General features: G+C 38.0%; 1 pseudogene; it reads left to right on the plus strand.

The window, feature by feature from the left end:
• Positions 1–3,174: 3,174 nt before the first annotated feature.
• On the plus strand, positions 3,175–21,512 carry LOC121498569 (annotated as a pseudogene).
• Positions 21,513–22,675: the final 1,163 nt, after the last annotated feature.

The following is a 22,675-nucleotide window of genomic DNA, read 5'->3' on the forward strand; positions in this document are numbered from 1 at the left end:
TTAACTAGGGAGAAGGGAGGGCTGTTGAGAAGCTAAGGGAAGACTTGCCTTACAAGCCGTTTAACTTAACAATCGCCAACCTACTCTCAGTACAGAATCTCTGCTATACTAGTATTCTATGTGAGCATGAAATAAAATCATGTATGCAAAAATGCTTTGGAAAGCAACTCCGAGTTGAAATGAGTCACAATGATTAATTATAAGGAATTTCCTACCTTTGTTTGTTCACTCGGTACAGTTTATTTCCAAGTTATATGGAAGTGTTTCATGACTAGTGACCGACCGGCTAGATTTGGGGCACAAATGGCCCCACCTAATCTGTCCACAAGAGGTAAACCCTGACATCACGGAGATGTATCTGGTATACATGCCCCAGCAGCCTCTTTGTGGCTGCTTCTGGCAGGCACTTCCAGCATCCAGAGCTAGCTCCCTCCAGTTTTATTCTGTGCCCATTAACTGCCCATTAACACACTGGCTATAGCCTCAGGCATCCTGACCCGGAAAAGATACTTCTTCAATAAAATAGAGACATTAATATGAAGAAAAGAAATATTATAGAAACAAAGGGTGGAATGAGGGTCAACCTGGGACCTAAGGGAGACATGGGAGGAAGCCTAGAAGATAGAAAAGTTTCATAGAGTTGGGGAGAAGCATGGGTCTAAGAATCATAAAATCAGATTCAAATCCTAGCTCTGCTGCTTATATACTGTATGACCAGGCACATGATAGCTGCTCAATAAAGAGTGGATGAATGAATAAACAAAGTTCACTTAATTTTCAGAGCTTCAATTCCTCATATGCAAGATTTGGAAGTAAATATGTACTTCAGATGGTTGCTGTAAAGCTTAAATAAGGTAATGCGTAGTAAATGAAGAGAAGAGCATCTGACACAGAATTATTGCTCAATAAAGAGTATCTGTTAATACTACCATTATTATTATCCCCAAAATGATGACAGAAAACATATCCATGATTCCCTTAAATAGTTGACCCAGATGACAAGGTAAGTTAACATTATAATTGATTTATCTTTGATATCAAAGAAGTGATAGTAAATAAATTGCAAGAAACTCCCAATTTTCCATTTTTGCCTTGGGACAAAAAGGAACTATAAACCTAACCTGGGCCATTATGATCTTGTTGTTGTTGTTTTAATTCTCTATGAAATTAAGTCCACAATGGAAGAACGAGGTCTAGGACTCAGGAAACCAATGTTCAAGTCCTAATTTTGTCTCTAATTATCCTTTCTTACATTTTGGTTTTTCAGATGAAGAAGCTAGAAGCAGAGAGGGAAAGTGACTGCACAAAAATAGTGAATGCTTTCTAGGTCCCTTTCAGTGTGAATCAGTATATGGCTCTGTGAATTAGCCAAGGGCTGGTGGGAATCAACACTGATATGGTCTCCGGATGCCTTTTTTTGCTGGTGACCTGTGAGAGCCAAACTGGTGAATCAACTGATATTTCATTTATTACAAACTCCATGTGGGCCATTTTCCATCTGACTGCCTTAGGCTGTCAGTCAGTTTTTCTGGCTTACTTGTTTTGTTGTTGTTGTTGTTTAAAGCACTGGTAGCTGAGTCTTAGGGGACAGTGAAGTCTGCCTTCCATAAGGAGTCATCGCAAAGAATCAACAATTAAATCCGTTAAATGGTTTCCTGGTCAGAATAATTGAGAGTTTAAAACATTACAGATTCTTGGGGAATAGCTGTGAAGTTTCTGCTCACCTTCTGTGGTGTAGCCCAGAGTCAAGTATTTTTTTTTTTTAGATTTTATTTATTTATTTATGAGACACACTAAGAGAGAGACAGAGACAGGGACACAGGCAGAGAGAGAAGCAGGCTCCATGCAGGGAACCCGATGTGGGACTCCATCCCAGGATTCCAGGATCATGCCCTGCGTGGAAGGGAGGCGCTCAACCACTGAGCCACCCAGGCATCTCAGGTATTTTTTTAAAGCTTCCCAAATGTTTACAATGGACATCCAGACTTGGGAACAATTATCTCCATAAGGAATCATAAATTCAAATTCCTACAGGGACCCAGCTAAATCAGGTTAAAAATAAAGTTTTCTAGACTATATTTCATTTTCCCATTTTTGAGATAGAAGTGCATTCAAGGATTGTTTCCCTTTCCTCTTACTTCTACTATAAGAAAATCAAGACAAAGAGAATAAATAACTGAAATTCAGTTTTAATGCTGGGGAGCAATAGGGAATGGTGGCAACTGCAATAAACTGGAAAATTTACACTCCACCCAAGAAGAGCACCAGTACTCAGCCTAGATAATTGTTGCCTTGCAGTAATGCATGCCCTGTGTAACCAGACCTCTTCATTCATCTAAAGGGCATAAAAGTCAAGAATCTGAATTTTGATGTGAAATTTGCAAATTTCTCAATGATGGAAACTCATATGAATTATTTTAAAACATTGTTTGAAAGAAACAAAACCTATGTGCAGAATTCAAAGAGCCAAAAAGCCACATGTTGAGGTATTTCATCTGGGTTCGCACATTTACCTCTTAGCCTAGATAATTGTTGCCTTGCAGTAATGCATGCCCTGTGTAACCAGACCTCTTCATTCATCTAAAGGGCATAAAAGTCAAGAATCTGAATTTTGATGTGAAATTTGCAAATTTCTCAATGATGGAAACTCATATGAATTATTTTAAAACATTGTTTGAAAGAAACAAAACCTATGTGCAGAATTCAAAGAGCCAAAAAGCCACATGTTGAGGTATTTCATCTGGGTTCGCACATTTACCTCTTCCTATAACAGAAAGCACAGGGCAGTGGAGCCATCATCACCCCTAGAGACAGTAGTTCTAGATTAGCTTCCTGTTCTAGCACTGTGCAGAATTAGTCTTAGACCTTTTTGAGTCCAGATATCTCATCTATCAAATGGTAGCAAGGAAACTTGATGTACACAATTGCTCTGAGGATTAATGAAATTATAAACTGTGAAATGTTGGTTCTCATTCCTATAGTTAAAACAGAAAACAGAGTTGCATGCAGTAGAATGTTCTCAGGTAACAGAGACTGAAAAGTTTTGTCTGAGGGTTGATCTTAGGAAAAGAGTTCTGTGTCAGTTTTGTGTCCAAAAAATGACAAGATCAGAGACTTCAACTCAGCACGGCCTTTGCCTTTGGCTTGATTTTGTTTCCATCCTCTCTTTGTCAAATGGTGAAAGCTGATAGCTTGTCTCAGCAGGAACCTGCAAGGCTTGGAGGCTGGATTCCTCCAGTCTCCTGGCATCATCACCTGCCACAGCTGGAGGGAATGTGGACAGAGAAGGAGTATATTGGGAGGGCAGTGGCAGACTTAGAAGCAAGTGAGAGGATACAAGACCTGTGCCCTGAATATAATGAATTAAAAGACAGAGGGTAGAATTGGTGCTGATTAAAGAAGAGGAGGCTCCAAGCCCAGAATGTCAGATTTAAAGCTATTTCACTGATGTGGAAAGTCATCTTGGCACCAGCTCATAAGAAGACGAGAGAGGCAAATATGTCATCAGCTAAGCCTTGCAGAAAAGTTTCAGGCCCCCAAATCTAGTAAGCACTGCTTCTGGTGGAAGCTGTCAAGTCAGACTGATAAACTGCTGAGCTCCTGCAGTTTATTGAGCCTGAAATGAGTGTAGAAGGTCAGATTCTCTGAGTTAAGTTATATTCTCAAATCTTCCAGCTGGGGAAGAGCTGGAAATGAAAAGCAAGGACTTGCCTTATTGCTGTTTTGTCTCTTCTAGAGGTGACTTCGACCAGGAATTACATGAAGTTTAACTAAAACAGAAGTTCTGGACCTATTTATGCCTTAAACACCTTTAACTATCTGCTGAAGCCTAACAGACTACTTGTCAGAATAATGTTTCTAAATGCTCCAAATAAAATCCAATGACAGCTACATTGACATAGAAATTATCAAAATATTTAAGATATTTGTGAAATAGTAATAAAACTTCTTTATTAATGAACTAAATAGCTAGATCTAGGAATAAGTTAAAAAACTTCCATAATTAAAACAGTGATGCATAGCAACGAGAATCAACAATATGTTGAGATACCTGCGGCAAACAAAGGCAACTTCCAGGGCTCTGCAAAATGAGTCATAATAAAGATAGACACATAGTGTCACAGGGGAAGAGAAAGGATAATTAACTCTGCCTAGGGAAGGAAAAGCCAGGTAGAGGAGGGGAGGATGATGGGATGAGTAGGAGCTCCTGAAGAGGAGAAGAAGAGAAGGGCAATCAGCATTGAAGACTGAGTTACAAGATGGGGTTGATGCTCATGCATAAGGATGTTTATAACCAGGGGTTTCAGAAAGGTAAAGTGAGTCCTGCTTGGGAAGTTCAGAATTTGTTCAAATAAGGAAATTTGAATCCATGAGAGATATTAAGGAGAGGTATAATGTGATCTGATTTACAGGTTAGTAAATTTAAAAAAAAAAAAAAAAGTAACTGGCAGCCATGTAGATTCCTTGGCAGGGAGTCCAGTGACAGAGTGGACAGTGAGATTATCAAGGACCAACCCCCCCTTAAACAGATGTCTATAAAGGCCCAGATAAGAGCGGAGGTGGGACCAAAATTAGGAAGCTGGAAGGATGAGCAAGAGGAAATAGAATGTTGTAAAATATTTGGATGTAGACTTGAGGAGTAAGAGGAAAGGAAATGTGAAAATAATTTCAGAGTTTCCAATGGGTGCCACTAAGAAAAATGGGGAGTACAAATATGAAGGTAATTATGTAGGTAAGAAAGATTCCAGACTTTCAAGTGCCTATGGGTAATCTAGGAACAACTGTATATTCAGTAACTAGAAATAAATGAACTATAAAAAAATGTAGTGATGAGTGGTAATGAAGATCAATAATATGTTGAGATATGTGTATCAACCATATCGTTATATGAAAATGCATGTGGTTTCTATTATTGATGAAATCATAAGTATTGCTGATACTCCTGTGATTTGTTGCCTACATTTATAATAGAAGGAAATTCTGTGCTTCAGTTAGAAGTTAGTAAAGATGTAATCCTTTTTCCTTCCAAGTTCAGAGATCACTTAGAGGGACAAAGCTCAACTTAAAAACCCTATTTATAAGGTGATAGAAACTCATTCACTGATCCCGCTCCCCCCCGCCCTGCTCTCAGCAGATAGGCGAATGCATGTAACTCTTTAAGCCCTTTACTTTAGAAAGCTACTAATTTATGTTAATCATTGGCCGAAATATTTGTCAAGAGGGTAGATATCATCTAAATATATAAGATGTATTTATTTTTCTACAAACTAAATTTCAAATTCAAGACTTTATACAACCAAGTTGGTAAGAAACCTCATGTCAGTCATTCTTGGTCTTTCTCCGATTCATGAAGCTTTGAGAATTTGTCATAATTTCTCAGTTTCATATCATCCAGGAGGAGAAATATAGGTTAATCATCTGTCTACACAGGCTACTCATATGATGTCTGCTGTCCTTCTCTGATGGCTCCTTCAGGTTCAGGGGTTCTCTGTTGCTTGAGACATAGGAATTTTTCTTTATGTCTGCCTACGTCCTTTCTCCTGAAAGGTACCTCACAGCTACTCCTCTCTAGAATCTTCAACCTCTCTATGATTGTTCTGCCACATATTTTATCCAACGCCATAAAGCTTTGGACAGGAAAATGGGGGAAAGGGAAAAAAGGAACTATAGTAAGAAAGTTAACATTTAAAAATATTATTCACCACATATTTCTAAAATTACACTTTGGAATCAATTTCAGAAACAAATGAATGCATTTGATATAAACAAAAAATAACTACACAGAAACTTTATGATTTAATCCAAATTATCATTACTTAATTTGTTGTCCCATCTCTTTCACCAGATTTTATCCCAAATAATTTTAAGCTATTGACAAAAAATAAAATCCATTCTCGACAGGCAAAGAATTGAGGCTCTGAGGATATTAAAAATATATCACAGGAAGGGCTTTCTAAATATGACTTAAAACCCAAATGCAATAAAAGAAAATATTGATAAATTTGACTACATAAAAAATGAAAGTGATACACATGGAATAAAAAACACTATAAGCAAAGTAAAAATACAAGACGCTGGAAAAATGTTTACAAAAAAGGGATTATCTCCATAGTCTCTGATGAACTTCTAAAAATGAAAAAGGAAAAGACCAATATCCCAATGAGGGAAAAAAATGAAATAGAAAAATATACAGGAAAGCAAAAGAAATACAAATGAACCTAAATATAATACAAAATTCCTAATCCCACAGAAGAAGAAAACAAATTGGAACTTCATTGAGAAATGCCCCCTTCTGACCACTATGGAGTGTAAATATTGGGTTTATCCTCCTTCACGACATTTAAAAAACATTAAAAATTTATAATACAACAATTTTCAGGCATTAAATGTGCAACAGCTCAAGACAGTGTGGTCCCTAAGAGAATGAAACAAAAGAGATGGGCTGTTTGTCCAGGCTTACTGTTTGAAGAGAGCTTCCACGCTGTCATGCAGTGAGGAAACCCAGGGAGAGCTTAATAGTCTCCCTAAACTGAGAAGATGGAGCTGGTAGTCCTATAAAGTCAAAATGATTAGATTTCACAGCACCACCTGTGCAAAGGGACCTACACAAACAATTTCTGCATTCTACAGATGGTCCCCCTTAAATCTTCAGCTGAATGCTAATCAGTAAATTCATGTCAGCAAGCTACCTGAGACAGAGGAAATATTCACACAAAAGCAGCAGGGTTTCAGTATCTAGGGATCACATAGGGATGAGAATAGTTTATGTTCCATCAACCATAGTGGTAAACCCTATAATAAAGAAAGACTGGATAGAGTCTTCAGAAAAGTATTGCCTCTGGGGAAAAGTTATTCTGACATTAAAGACTGTTTTGCACATGCCTAATAAAATTTAAAAGCGAGACTTAAAAGGAACTATTTCCAAGGAACATAACTGCATCCCACTGAAATACAGGAACACAAAAATAACCAGCATCCAACAACATAAAACTCATGGTACCTGGGAGCCTATCCAAAAATTCCAGGCATGCATCAGAGGAAGAAAATGCAGAACATAATGTATCATAAATTACAAAGATTATAGAATTAGTGGACAAAATCATTTAAAGCTGTTATAACTATATTCCATTTGTTGAAGAAAATAGATTGAACTTGTAAAGACATATAAGATTTTTTAAAGTTTTTCTAGAAGAGAAAAACAGAATTAGTGTAATGAAAAAATTCACTAGGTGGGGTTAACAGATAATTAGACACTATACAAGCAAAGATTAGTGAATCTGAAGACACAGTAATAGAAACTACCCAAAATGAAAGAGACAAAAGACTGGGAAAAAATTGAACAGAGCATCAGTGCACACTGAAGAAAATTTAGGCAGCCTAATATAAAAAGTTCCTGGGGCAGAAAAATATTTGAGAAAATAATGGCCCCAAATTTCCCAAATTTAATAAAAACTATAAAGCCTTCAACAAGCCCCAAATATAAGAAACATGAATCCTACACCAAAGTATATCACAGGCAAGTGTTTAAAACCATGGATTAAGACGAAAATCTTAAATATAGCCAAGAATAAAGACAAATTATGTAAAAAGGAATCAAGAAGGAAGTATGGTAGAATTTTCATCAGAAACACAGCAAATCAGAATTCTTTGGGGCCCACAAGAAACCCATTTCACTATAAATACAGAAATGGGTTAAAAGTAAAAGGATGGGAAGACATATACCATGCAAACACTAATCAAAAGAAAACTGAAGTGACTATATTAATATCTGACAAATAAGATTTCAAAGCTAAAAATATTACCAGGGTCATTTCATGATACAGTCGTCAATTTGTCAAAAGGATATAGAATTCTAAATAAATATTCAGAATACAAGAAGTAGGGGTACCTGGATGGCTTAGTTGGTTAAACATCTGGCTCTTGATTTTGGCTTAGGTCATGATATGGCTTAGGTGGTGAGATCCAGCTCCAATGGGATAGGCTCCACCCTCACTGGGGAGTCTGCTTCTCTTTCTCCCTCTCCCTCTGCTCTTCCCCCTACTTGTGTATGCTCTCTCCCTTCCTCGTTCTCTCTCAAAAATAAATATATATATTTTAAAAGAATACAAGAAGTAAATCCAATAGAGCTCAAACAAAAATAGGCAAATACACAAAGATAGTTGGAGAATTCATTATCCCTTTCATAAAAATTGTGAGAATGAGTAGACAAAAAATAAGTAAGGATATGAAAGTCTTGAATGAAGATTATCAATTAATGTGACCTAAATTATACTTATGGAATTCCCAACCAACAACAGCAGAATACACATTCCTTTCAAATGTACATGAAACATTTGTCAAGAAATACAGTATTCGGGGTCACAAAATAAGATTCAACAAATTTGAAAGGATTTTAAACACGGCATATTCTCTGATCACAATGGAATTAAATTAGAATCAAAAGAAAATATAATGAATACCTGCAAATCTTTTTGATAATCCATCAGAGAAAAAAATCAAAATAGAAATTATTTTTGACTGTTAAAAATGAAAACACAGGTCATTAGAGTTTGTGGGATTCAACTAAATAAGTACATAGAGGGCAGCCCGGGTGGCTCAGTGGTTTAGCGCCGCCTTTAGCCTAGGGTGTGATCCTGGAGACCCGGGATCGAGTCTCACATCAGGCTCCCTGCATGGAGCCTGCTTCTCCCTCCGCCTGTGTCTCTGCCTCTCTCTCTCCCCCTCTGTGTCTCTCATTAATAAATAAATAAAATCTTAAAAAAAAGGTACATAGAAAGAAATTCATAGGATTGAAGAATAAAGGTCTGAAATCAATGCCTAAGTCCTCACCTTAAGAAACTAGGAACAGAAGAGGTGCTTAAACCCAAGGTCAGAATAAAACAGGAAGTAATAGAGATAAAAGCAGAAAAGAAATAAGAGAAAAATAGGGAAAAACATTAACAAAAAAAAAAAAAAAAGAAAACTGCAGGTCAATAGCCCTCATAAGTAAATATAGATGTAAAAATTTTCAACAAAATTTTAGCAAGTTGAATCTCAAAACATTTAAAAAGTACCACAAACAATTACTAAGTAGAGTGTATCCCAGAAATTCAAGGTTGTTTTAATATTTGAAAATCAATCAGTATCATTCACCATTTTAACAGTTGCCACATGATTATTTGAGGAGATACAAAAAAAGCATTATTTGACAAAATCTACAGTCCATTCCTGATAAAAATTCTTAGCAAACTAAGAACAAAAGGGAACTTCCTCCATCTGATAAAGGGCATTTATAAAACAAAAAACAAAAACAAAAACAAAAAAAAACAACCCTACAGATATATTCACAGGTGACCAGACTCTCCATGTAAAAAAATCCTAAGAAATGTATTTTAAAATGCTTTAACAAAGTTGTAGGATATTTTGTGCAATACACAAAAATCATTTGTATTTCTATATGCTAGCAATAGATAATCAGGAAATAAAATTCTTTAAGAGACTGTATTTATTTGAGAGAGAGAGTACAAGTAAGCAGCGGTAAGAACAGAAGCAGACTCTATGTTGAGTACAGAGTCTGATGTGGGGTGTGATCCCAAAGTCCTGAGATCATGACCTGAGCCAGAATCGAGTCAGATATTCAACTGACTAAACCACCCAAGTGCCCCAGGAAATAAAATTTTTAAAAATATCTTAGACAATAGCATTTTAAAATATGAAACATTGGGATATATTTGGCAAAAGATGTATAACAGTTTTTTAATGAAAACTACCAAATATTGCTAAGAGAATTTAAAGAAGACATAAGTAGAGAAATATACTGTGTTCTTAGATCAAAGGACTCCTCATTGTTAAGATGTCAGTTCTTCCCCAAATTTATTGATAGATTGAATGTAATCTCAATTAAAAGCCTAGAAGGATATGGAAATGCAAAGAATGGAATATAGCTGAAACAACTTTGAAAAAGAATAACTGTTAAAAGATTTACACTTTCTGATTTCAAGGCTTATTATAAAGCAACAATTATTAATACAATAATCAGTGTTATGTGTCTATACCGGATCAGTATAGACAAATTAAGAGAATGGAATAAAGAGTCCGCAAATAGACCAGCACATAGTCAACTGATTTTTGACAAAGGTGCAAGGGCAATTCAATGGGGGGAAAGAATAATGTTTTCAGTAAATGGTGCTGGACAAATTAATTGGCTAGCCAGTTGTAAAAGAAAATAAAAAAAAGAACTTTAACCCATACACAAACATGAACTTAACATTGATCATAGACCTAAGCAAAATTAAACCTATAAAATTTCAAAACGAAAACAAAGAAATTTTTAATAATCTGGATTTGGCAAAGATTTCATAAAGACAAAAAAAAAAGCATGAGCTTTAAAAGAAAAAGAATCAACAAACTGAACCTTATTGCTTTTAAAACTTTTGTTCTTCATGAATCATTGTTAAAATGAAAGATCAAACCATAGACTAGAAGAGAATATTTTATATTCACATACACATAACAATGGACTTGTATGTATAAGGAACACTTGCAACTCAATAAGACAAACAACTCAATTAAAAGTAGACAAAAGATTTAAATAGACTACCAGGGAAGAGAGATTTGGAGAAGAAGCACGTGAAAAATTGCTCAACATGAGCAACGGTCTCACAGAGAGCAATTTCACACTAATTACAGCCCAGTCTTAATTTCCCGTCATTGTTACTGATTGCCTACATGAAATGAATGTCTTAAATGAGCTGAAGTTCAGTCCCTGTTCCCTGTCTCAGCAGTGTCAAACTATCATTTCACCTGCCATCATTTTTTTAAATCTGAATTTTCTTCAATATCTTCAGTATAAGCTTTGGAGACCTTAACCCTGCTATTATCCTGGGAAGATCGAGGGCATGCAATAAGATCTCTCTGGATTTCTCTGTATCTCAAGTCTCTGCAGAATTACCAGGATAATCACCCCCTTTTGCTGTGTTTCAGAAGCAGGAGCAGTCCTCCACCCTTGCAAGTTTGGTCCTTCTACTGGAGCTCAACCTAGTTCCTCTCTCCCTTTGCCAACCCATCCCTCACCTCCACCCATCCATCATCACCTCCACTCCACTCTTCCTCTCCACAGATTCCTTCCTCTTAGTCTGTAAATCTTTCCACCCATAGATATGTTCTCCCATCACTGATGCCCCGCCTCTCCCAGCTACCTTCCTACATCTTTCCTCCCGCTGGCTGAATTATTTCTCTCTCTCTCTCTCCCTCTTTTTTTAAAGATTTTATTTGAGAGAGAAAGAGAGTGCCAGAGAAAGCAGAAGCAAGAGTAGGAGCAGGAAGATGGAGGAGTAGACCCCTTGCTTGACAGGCATCCCAAAAGACATGGGGCTCAATCCCAGGACCCCACAATCATGACCTGAGCTGAAGTCAGATGCTTAACTGACCGAGCCAAAGTCAGATGCTTAACTGACTGAGCCACCCAGGTGCACCTGAAGTACTTCCCGACTTCTTACTCTTCAGCCCAGAGAAATTTATCTTATGTACCTACCATTCTACCACCTCATGTTCAAAATCACAACCATGAGCAGAATTATAGTAGGATGGATCCTGAGTAGCTGCCGGTTCTGATCAGCTTACAGACACACCTGGGATTCAGTTACTGTCTCATTCAGTGAGCACCAATTCACTGCCTATGATGTGCCAGGCACAGTTCTGTATTATTAGTTCACAGATGTGCCAGAAGTAGCAATGCCAGAGATACAGCAGAAAACAAGACAGAAATCTCTGCTCTCTTTGGCTTATATTCTAGTGTGGGGAGACAAACCAAAAAGGAAAAAAAATAGGCAAGTATATGGCAGGTCAGCTATGAGAAATGCTATGGTAAGAAATAAAGTAAGGAAGGGGGTATGGAGTGCAGTGGAAGTGGGAGAAATGATGAAGCAGGATTTTATAAAGAAGCTTTTTGGTAAGGGAAGAAGACTCTGAAGGGAAGAAGACTCTGGAGCCAAAAGACCTGGGTTCTTATCCCCATCTTTCCCATTTTCTGTGTGTCCTTAGGCAAGTCATTTAACCTCTTGGTGCCTTGGTTTCCGCATCTGTGAGATGAGAATGATGTTTGAATCTACTACATTAATGATTAAATGAGTCTGCGGTACATTAAATATTTAGCACAGTGCCTGAGTTCACAGTAAGAGCTCATAAAATGGTAGCTATTAACACTATTGTTCATCCATAGCACTATTGTTTACATAGCCCTCAGTAACCTGATAGATGCTATACGGTGTATTAAGACAGTGTAAGATGCAAGCCTGACCTTTTAAGAAAGAAGGTAGGAGTGCACACCAAAAAACACAATACGAGGTGGTGCACAGCCTCTAATCTTTCAGAGGGGGACATCACACCCATATTGTCACTCTTTACATAATATTAAGATGCTCTGAAAGTATCATCTTGTCCAGGATCACTATTAATATCATGAGAAATACTATTGCCTCCATTACAGCTGCAGGAGGACAGAAACACATAGATATCACCTGAATCCCTCTCCAGTCCTTAGTGGCTTGAGGTCAAGTTCAACTGAGGTCAAGTGGCAAGTGGATTGGCTCAGAGTATGACCTTTGACACTGTGCAAACCTTTACTTGAACCAAAGACTGCTAAATAACTGTGTGACATTGGACAAACGATTTCATCTCCCAGAAAAGCTCAGTTTTCTCATGGGCAAGATAAGGACAATTAATCCTAGCTGTATCGGTGTCATGCAAGGATGAAATGAGAGGATGTATATAAAGCACTGTGCAAATCATTCAGCCCATAACAAGCACCCAATAAAACGGCAGCTTTAAAAGAAAACTAGACAAAGCAACACCTCTCTTTCGGGTCTGTCAGCTTCTACTTGGTGAGTACTTTGCATGAAGCCTCCAAGTCACCTTTAGATTCATGATAAGACACCATACAAATAGCAAAGTATATAGAAATGAAATACCTGGGGATCCCCAGGTGGCTTAGCTGTTTGGCACCTGCCTTTGGCCCAGGGCATGATTCTGGAGTCCCGGGATCGAGTCCCACATTGGGCTCCCTGCATGGAGCCTGCTTCTCCTCTGTCTGTGTCTCTGTCTCTCTCTCTATCTGTGTCTCTCATGAATAAATAAATAAATAAATCTTTTTAAAAAAAAAAAAGAAAAGAAATGAAATGAAATACCTGAGTCCATGAGAACGCATTCCTTTCAAACCAATACTTTCAAGAACTTCTCATTTGCATGTAATCTATAGTGCCAAAAGACCACACTGTTTTTTTATAGAGACGAGTTTTTGTTTTTCTTTGAGATCTGCACTTAAGCTATGCTAGAGATTTCAAAACAACACTAATAGCTCTTTGCGCAAAAGATGAGCTCTTGAAAAGTTATGTATAAACCGGGTTTTGTAAATCATCTCAAAGTTTCAAAGAACACTTTCAACATATAGAATCTTGGGAGTGGATCCTTTCAAAAAAGCAATGGATTGTTGCTAGATTGACTGAGTGCATTGTTTCATCTTCTATTATTGTGTGGATTTTCAAACATCTAGCTGAGCTAAAGTAGCACACCTGACCTGGGTGGAAGCCAGATCTCTTTCTCCAGGAGAAAACAGGAGAGATTGCAGGATGGTGGTGCCTTAGTGGGAAAATAAGGTTTGTTTTCAATGGCAGATTCAAAGCTTAGGAAATTCAACTTCCACTATTTGGGGGTAGCTGTTTGTAAAAGACTTTGTGGCTGGAATAGATTCTTAGAAATAGGCGTCTGCCTTGAGATTATAAACAATGACCTGGTACAAATTGCTCAGACTTTAGAACCCTGGAAATAACCTACATCAATAACTTACTCCTAGATTCCCGGACATGTCTCAGCTTGCAATGGAGAAAGACGGTGTGATTAGTACTATTTCCCATTCCTATTGAGTGCCTGTGATCTTTGTGCATTATAGAAGACTTCATGAAAGATGGCAATGCACTGGTCGGAACCATAGGCAGCAGGGCAGGAACCTAATTAAAAAGTAAGATGAAAGATGAGACCTGATGTTTTTACCAAGTTCTAGCCAGATGTGAAGGTGCTGCCATAGAAATGGATAGATAAGCCGAGCACACAGGAGATGTGTATTCAAAGTAAATTCTTCTCTAAGTGGCTTTTATGGTTTGGTTAAATGCAGTTGAGGCAATTGTCATTTAAAATAATCTTTGCCAGGGCGCCTGGGTGGCTCAGTGGTTGAGTGTCTGCCTCCGCTCAGGTCGTGACCCAGGGTCCTGGGATCCAGTCTGCATTGGGGTTCCCACGGGGAGCCTGCATCTCCCTCTGTGTCTCTCATAAATAAATATTTTAAAAATAAAGATAAAATAATCTTTGCCAGATCATATTCTTATCATATTTTTCAGCCTGCTAAATTGGATCTTTTTTTCCCCCTAAGTCTTCTATAGGCCAGTCTAAACCCATGAAAGAAAAGGGTGGGGGACTTGACTGGGGAGGGCTGGATGGTTGAGGGAAGATACAAAGGAAGAGGCATAACTACTCTCTTACACACTCGAGGACACCTGCTAGGTTGCACTCCATCATCATGTGTGGCACTGGACTAGGCTCTTAGAGAACCAAGATGACTCTTACTATTGGAATAATGAGGCACCTTCCAGCCAGTATCCTCTTAGAAATGGGTGGCTGCTCGGACACTAGTTGCCCTAGCAACAGCCTAGATCATGTCCATGGGCATTAGGGCCAGGTAGTCCTGGGTGTTTGGATCCTGGATCCTCTACTCACTAGCTGTGTCATTTTGGGCAGGTTGCTTAACATCTGTAGTACCTGCCCTTTTCTATAATACTGCAATCATGACACTATACATAGGACCTCATAACTCTGTTGTGCAACTGAAGGAGATAATATATACACAGCCCATGGCACAGCCTGGCACAGGGCAACAGCTCTGCATGTCAGCAATAGGCATAGATGCCATTCAAGCCATGTCAGGGGCTCTTGTTCCATGGAGATGCTCCTGGCATGATAAAAAAAAAAGAAAAGAAAAGATAACAGTCATAGAGCACTTACTACATACCAGGTAGGCCATGTTCTAAGTGAGTTACCATGAATTAACTCACTTAATCTCACAAAGCCTCTAGGAGGCAGGTGTAATTGTTATGGCAATTTTATGGACAGGGGAGACTTCACCCCAGGTTAGTCTACATATGAGAAGCAAAAGCGGGGTTTGTGCTTGGGCAGTCTGGCTCCAGAACCCATGCATATAATATCCTCAACACTGTGATGCTGTAGTATCATGCCATTAAAAAAATAATAAAACAAAGTGATATCTATAAACATATGGTGGTCAGTTTAACAAGTGGGTCATATATGTGTCAGGTCAGTATATATATGCAAGTATAAATATTAAAACTATATCTTGACATAAAAGGACTTGTACAAGTCAACCAGCAATTTGTCCGCAGCATCAGCGGTGATGTTTTCTTCAAACTACAACCTGAAAATTAGCAAAGGAACATCCCGGGTAATTGCCTATGGTCGCTATGGCATCAAGTGCTAACCACTTAAGTCACTGAAACCAGAAACCTATCAGTCACTTTGAATTCCACCCCTTTGAATGTTCTCATCCAATGCTCCAACATTCTATAAATCTATAGATTCTGATCCAAGATTTCTCTTGCATCCATTCTCTCCCCCTCATTCTTAACACCACTGTTTTTATTTCAAGCTTATCAATTCCCTTTTAGATAACTGGATCAGACTTCTAACCTTTCTCCCTGACAACAGTCTTGCTCAGTCCTACTGCCAAGAAATCCATTTTCCTTATGGTGTTGAAAAATCGTTTTAAAATACAAGTCTTACAGTTCATCCTCTGCATAAAGCCCTAACATCTACAGAATGAAATCCAAATGCCTTAAGTCCCTTTATGAGCTGACCTTTTCATCTCTTCCTACTCCCTCAGATATAACCACATATACATTAGTAGATGCTATTTGCTCTGAACAAAAGCCATATCTCTTCCACATGCCCTTCCCCATAGTTTCCACCTCCCATAACCTTCATTTGAAAAGCCTCTACTCAGTCATTAAGTCTCAGCTCAAACATCTCCTCTTCTAGGAAGTATTCCATGATTCCACCATGCAAAGTTAGTTGCCTTCACCTTTGTGCCTCTAAGAGCCAAATCGTAACTTTCCCCAACACTAGTATATAAGTTCTTGATGGCAAATGCTGTGTGTATATGATGTATTCTTAGCCCCAGAACAGTCTCTGGCACATAGAGGGAAATCAGCAAATATTTATTTTATTATTATTATTATAGCCTAGCCATATTGCAGTATAATTGTTTGTTGATGTGTCTGCTTCTTCCACAGGAATGTTAGCTCCTGGGGCAAAGATAGTCTCTTTTGCTTCTGTATCCCTACACCTATCACAGTGCCCGGCAAAAAAGTGATTGCTCAAAGTCTGTTGAATGAATTAATGCACAGATGAATAAATCAATAAGCTCAACAGGCATTTAGAATTTCCTTTGTCAGTATAACTCAAATCTATTGTTCTAGTGTTTAGAGGGAGCTCTCTCCAAAACCAAATCCAGCTGGAAGATGCCATTATAAAACAAACCAGAGGCCAAAGGGTACATTGGTTGCATGTGTCATGAACATAAATATTTATATATGAAATTCTAATTTTAATTTGGAAAAATAATAGCTTATATAGGATTCCTATTCAGTGCTATTTTTTCATCTAAGGGAACTTCAAAGAGCTATGATTTGATGGGTGGTCTACAAAGGGCAGAAGTCCCATTCGACCGAGGGTTTATAGAGAACTTATTTTCACAACTGCTCCCAAGAACTTCTGCTTTCATTACATCATCTCCTTGTGAGGTGGGTGTTAAGATCACCACTGTTGTAGGATGAAGAAATGAACATAGAGCTTCAAATTATGGAATAAACTCTTGGTATAGCAGAACTTGGGATCCTATATTAGGTCAGGTGGACCAAATATGTCTAGCTATGCCCCTCAAAATCCAGAGTGACAGGCTGTCTTACAGAAAAGTTGCCCTAAGATGGGACTTCATCTCCTGGAAGAGGTCTTGGTTCATCTGCCACATGAATTTCTGCTCACCTTAGCACTTGAGCTGGTGATGAAAACTGGAGTTGTTCGATTCCATTTACTTCATTGAGCATCTACTATGTTCATTCATTATCTACTGTGTTCAGCACATAGTGTGACTTTTGTAAACAGGGAAGGGCAAAATGGCCCTGAAAGACATTGTATAAGAAATTTGTATATGTAGCATACGATGCAATGATATAAGATGATATTCCTTACGCCAGCTACTGCCAAAATATTTGAAAGCCACTACCCAAAAAGATACTTATTTTGAAATCCAATTCACAGATGAAGAAACTGAGATTCAGAGATCCTAAATAATCCACCCAAGGCCACATAGCTAACAAGTGGCAGGACCCATTTTAACAATGTACAACTGTCTCTGGGAGAAGGCAAGCCTTACTAACGAATAAATGAAAGATACCGCCAGAGAAGAAACACACGTGTTAATAATTGAGTTTTTTTTCATAACACTAGTTGAATGACAGTGTAATGCAACTTCCTAATTTTATTGTGAGACTTAACGTTTTCCAGACTTACTGATTTATTAACTGTCATAACCCTAGCCACAGTTTGAACTCCAGCTAAATTTTCTTTCCGCTTTCATCACTTCTAAGCTTGGTTGGAACGTTCCTGCTGTGGCTTTATTTTGTTTTGATTTCTCTCCTTTGTTATTCCAGGCACATCATTTCACCAAGAGGAGCTATAGGCTCCCACTCTGGATACCCCCCACTTTTCTGTGAGTTGCAGCCTTCCTGTGAATAAGCCTACCAGCCCAGTGCACACCTGTCTGTGCTGGCAGGCCAGGGTAACAGAGTGTCTGAGTAGATAGATTTGCACATGAACACTGCACCTGGACAAACAGGATTCGAACTTGTTGGCTCCAAATGCAATATTGCTCTGCTGGATCATTTTACTGGCTACAACCTTGGTCATCTCACAGAGAAATTCTTTCCCAACTCAGTGTCTATAAAATCCCAAGAATGTCTCTCATTAGCAACACAGACTTCAGAATGCTTTTGACAAGTTAGAAATACCTCTAAAATGATAGCTTAATGATTTTATGTATGTTTCTTCTTGAGCCTCCACTATTTCTTTAAGACCCACAGATTTTTATTTTTTACTGTGGCAGAGCAGAGCCCTAATCTTGTCCACAAAACCCTTTGGCCTAATGAAAAATGATCAAGTAATAATACCCAAATCCAAAAAGTTGAAGAGAAAACCCTATACAGTCTACCACACCCATACTCATAAAGCCAAGGAGGATTCCACTTGAGGGTTGGCATTATTTTATGGGATGGTGGAACATCCTTGAATGAAGAGATGTCGCAAAGAGATGGGATTATGACAGAGTAAAACATCTGCTAATCAGGTTGAATTTCCTGCCCATGTTGCTGGGGTACCAGGAAAAGTTTTGGTCTCTGCTATGGGGGTAGTGACTCTTTCAGTCTTGCCTTCTCTGGAAAATATGAGAAGATGTAAGGCAAGGTAGGATTGCCTACATAAACTTCCAGATGAGTGGGGGGAAAAAAGTAAGGTCTCTTGCTGAAAAATAAAAATTTCAAAATGGTGGGACGCCTGGGTGGCTCAGTGGTTGAGCGTCTGCCTTTGGCTCAGGGTGTGATCCCAGAGTCCCGGGATCGAGTCCCACATCAGGTTTCTTGCATAGAACCTGCTTCTCTCTCTGCCTATGTCTCTGCCTCTCCCTCTGTGTCTCTCATGAACAAATAAATAAAATCCTTAAAAAAAAAAAAAAGAATTTCAAGATGGTGACAACAGAACATTAAACCAATCATGAAACTCTTTGAGACCACATAGGTCGAATATCCATGACACCCCCTCTAAGGTTGAATTTTTAACACTCAGATGCCCTGTCACCTGAAAATTGGGACATTAAATAAAATGAACATTCCTCTAACTCTATCCCTTCCTACCAAGTGTACACATTTTTACATGGACACTCTGCTTATCATGCTCCAATATGGTTACATAACATTTAACTAGCATTTAATATATACCCATTTCTGAACTAATCATTTTACATGAATTATCTCGTTTAATCCTGACAAAATCCCTAGGAACTGAGAACTGCCATTCCCATTTTGTGGATGAGGAAGCTAAGTCATAGGGACAAGAATCTATTTGCCTAAAGTTATGAACTAGAAATTAGCATTTTAAGAAAATAACAAAGATCTAAGGGGAAATAAATGAAAGAGAGACTAAAACAACAATAAAAGATCAGTGAAAATAAGCTGGTTTTTGGAAAACACAATGGACAAATCTTTAAACCTACCAAGAAAAGAGAGGAAAGACTCAAAATTACCTTGATACCAAAACCAAACACTATTAAAAAAAAAAAAAGAAAAAGAGAAAAAGAAAACTATAGGCCAATATTTCTGATGAACATAGATGCAAAAATCCCCACAAAAATATTAGCAAACCAAATTCAACAGTACATTAAAAATTCATAATGATGAAGTAGGATTTATTCCAGGGATGCAACAGTGGTTCAATATTTGCTAATCAATGTGATACATCACATCAACAAGAAAAAGGATCAAAACCATATGATCATTTCAATAGATTCTAAAAAGTCATTTGACAAAATATTACATACATTCATGATAAAAAAACTTTCAACAGAGTGGATTTAAACTTTAAAAAAAATTTATTTGTTTATTTGAGAAGCGGAAAGGGAGAGGAAGGGAGGGAAAGGGAGAGAGAGAGAGAGGGGGAGAGAGAGCACACTTATGAGCAAATGGAGGGAGAAGCAGACTCCCCACTGAGGGACTCAATCCCAAGACACTGGGATAATGACCTGAGCCAAAGGCAGACATTTAATTGACTGAGCCACCCAGATGTTTCAACAGAGTGGATGTAGAGGGAACATATCTCAACATAGTAATAAAGACCATATATGAAAAAATCTATGGCTAACATCACAGTCCATGGTGAAAAACTGAAAGCTTTTCCTCTAAGATCAGAAATAAGACACGGATGTCCACTCTTGCCAATTTTATTCAACATAGTACTGGAAATCTTAGCTGCAGGAATCACCCAAGGAAAAAAAAAGCCATTCCAATTGGTAAGAAAGAAGTGAAACTATCACTATTTGTAGATGACATGATGCTATATATGGAACCCCTAAAGATGGTATCAAAAAACTATTAGAGCTGACAAATAAATTCAGTAAAGTTATAGGAGACAAAATTAATATACAAAAATCTGTTGCATTTCTATCCACTAATAATGAAGTAGCAGAGAGAGAAATTAAGAAAACAATCCCGTTTACCATTGCACCTAAAAGAGTACCTAGGAATAAATTTAAACAAGGAGATAAAAGACATGTACTCTGAAACTATAAAACATTAATGAAAGAAGGATGGAAACAAATGGAAAGATAGTCCATGTGCATGGATTAGAAGAATTAATGCTAAAATATCTATACTGCTGAAAGCAATCTACAGATTCAATGCAATCCCTATCAAAACACTGAAAGCTCCAGTGTAAACCCTGAGCTGGGGTTCTTGATCTTCCATTATAGGTGAGCCACAAGTGACTTCCCTTTCCACCACCTCCAATGTAGTACATCAAGGAATATACAGATGAAAACATTCACTAGCTCCCAAGCCTCCACCTCCAATAAAAAGATAGGTCTATGGGATTCCTGGGTGGCGCAGCGGTTTGGCGCCTGCCTTTGGCCCAGGGCGCGATCCTGGAGACCCGGGATCGAATCCCACATCAGGCTCCCGGTGCATGGAGCCTGCTTCTCCCTCTGCCTGTGTCTCTGCCTCTCTCTCTCTCTCTCTGTGACTATCATAAATAAATAAATTTAAAAAATTTTAAAAAAAAAAAAAGATTAAAAGATAGGTCTATGATGTTTGTCAATCAGTTCCAATGTGATGATTCTATCATCCACCCTTTAGAAAGCCAGAACATTGAATGACTTCATCCTAAGCAGTTTGATCACAAGGAAGAATGGAGAAAATTCAATATGTTATTAATTTCCTAGACCTCTTAGGTATCTTGATAAGGAGCCCTGGGATTATAAAATGAGAAGATAAACTGGAAGATTTTAAGCTACTTTTTGTACATGTGTATCATCTCGTAAATGAATACCAACCCCACCAAGCAAGAGAGACATTGAGAGTCATGATGGAGGTCCAGAAATGTCAACGCCTTGAAACAGCTGAGCAGTTTCAGAAACATCTGGAATGAGTCATTGAGATGATTCAGAATTGCTTGGCTTCTTCGTCTGATGATTTGCCCCATTCAGAAGCAGGGATGAATGTAAAAACTGAACCAATGGATGTTGATGATAGGGAAAATTGTACTGGACAGAATGAACAGCAATGGGAAATTCAGGTCATAAGAAAGACCAGATTATAGAGAAAAATGCTGCCTGGTGTGTCCTAATTGATGAAATGAATGAAAGACCATGAAGGATTTTTTTTTCTCTTTTCCTTTTCAGTAAATGGCATATATTGGTTAATTCGCTCTTGGAGAGTCTCAAAGAGATATAACTAGAAGTCATATAAATGGCTTGGCTCTAACTTTATCAATTATGAGATGTCACAGGCTGTAATTTCACTTTATGGCAAGCACAAGCAAATGAGTATATATGTATACATTTACAATAATCACTTTAAAAAGCAAAGAATTCCAGTTGTGTAAAATATTCCTGATTTTGGAGTTGCGGAAAATGTTGAAGATATCCTCAGTAATATCAAGATTTCATTTTTTGAAAAGTAGATTTGTCATTTAAGAATGATAGATAAATAAAGGATATCAAGCTGGAAAAAAAAACACACAACACAACAAAACAAAACAACCGCCAAAAGCATTTTTCACAGAACTAGAAAAATAATTGTAGGGATCCCTGGGTGGCACAGCAGTTTAGCGCCTGCCTTTGGCCCAGGGCGCGATACTGGAGACCCAGGATCGAATCCCACATCGGGCTCCCGGTGCATGGAGCCTGCTTCTCCCTCTGCCTATGTCTCTGCCTCTCTGTGTATCTCTCATAATAAATAAATAAAATCTTTTTTTAAAAAAAGTTAAACATAGAAATACCACATGACCCAGTAATTCCACTTCTCGGTATATACTCCCAAAGAAGTGAAAAGCAAGGACTAGAAGAGCTGTCTGTATACCATTGTTCATAGCAATTATTTACAAGAGCCAAAATGTAGAAGGAGGCCAGTGTTCACTGACTGATAAACAGTGTGGTGTATACATACAACAGAATATTGTTCAGCTTTAAAAAGGAAAGAAATTCTGGGGCACTTGGGTGGTACAGTTAAGCATCTGACTCTTGCTTTTGGTTCAGGTTGTGGGATCAAGCCCTGTGTTCGGCTTGTGCTCAGTGAGGAGTATGCATAAGAGTCTCTTTCCCTCTCCCTCTGACCAGCCCTGCTCTAATAAGTAAATCTTTTTTTAAAAAATTCTGACATATGCTACACTATATTGATGAACTTTGAAGACATTATGCTAACTGAAATAAACAGTCTCATCACAAAAGATAAATAACTATGATTTCACTTATGTGAGGCCTAGAGTTGTCAAATTCATAAAGACAGAAAGTGGAATGGTAATTGCAAGGAGCTGT

Source organism: Vulpes lagopus, chromosome 9 (genome assembly GCF_018345385.1).
Source record: "Vulpes lagopus strain Blue_001 chromosome 9, ASM1834538v1, whole genome shotgun sequence".
NCBI lineage: Eukaryota > Metazoa > Chordata > Mammalia > Carnivora > Canidae > Vulpes > Vulpes lagopus.